General features: G+C 39.2%; 1 protein-coding gene across 4 annotated transcripts in view; it reads right to left on the reverse strand.

The window, feature by feature from the left end:
• Positions 1-737, reverse strand: part of LOC106875237 (corticotropin-releasing factor receptor 2) — a 147,262-nt gene that overhangs the window by 76,616 nt on the left and 69,909 nt on the right. The window lies entirely within an intron of this gene.

Raw genomic sequence — 737 nt, forward strand, 5'->3', positions numbered from 1 at the left:
CACACACACACACACACACACACACACACACACACACACACACACACACACATATATATATACATACACATGTAATGTGGGTGTATGTGCTCACGTGTATGCATGCGATGTGTGTATGAAACAAAAGGTTATCGTACATATAATGTAAACTATATATAATCCAATCATATTGTCAAATCTTCAGAGATTTGTAAATCTCATTTGTAATTTTACTGAATTAGTAACAGTGTTGCCATCGCTAAGGAACATACACGGAGTTCTAAATACTGGTTATTGTGCAATTTGAATTTAAATCTCACTATCTAACACACATAAACGCTCCTTTTATATATATCTTTATCTTTTACCTGTTTTAGTCATTAACTGCGGCCATGCTGGAGTATCGCCTTGAAGAATTTTGTACTGGGTCTTTTTGCCGAATCGCTCAGCTATGGGGACGTAAAAACAGCAACACCAGTTGTCAAGCAGTGATAGGTGACGAACACAAACTGAACCACAAACACGCGCACACACACACACACACGCACGCTCGCGCGCGCACACATGCATACACATGCACACTCACACACACACATGTGACAGGCTTCTTTCAGTTTCCATCTGCAAAATCCACTCACAAGGCTTTGATTCACTCAACGTGCCACGAAGCAAATTTCTTACCATACAGCCACTCCTGTGCCTATATGTATGTGAGTGTGTATGTGTTTTATGTATATGTCTGTATATATATATATATA

The sequence above is a fragment of the Octopus bimaculoides genome, chromosome 8, assembly GCF_001194135.2.
Source record: "Octopus bimaculoides isolate UCB-OBI-ISO-001 chromosome 8, ASM119413v2, whole genome shotgun sequence".
In the NCBI taxonomy this organism is placed as follows: domain Eukaryota; kingdom Metazoa; phylum Mollusca; class Cephalopoda; order Octopoda; family Octopodidae; genus Octopus; species Octopus bimaculoides.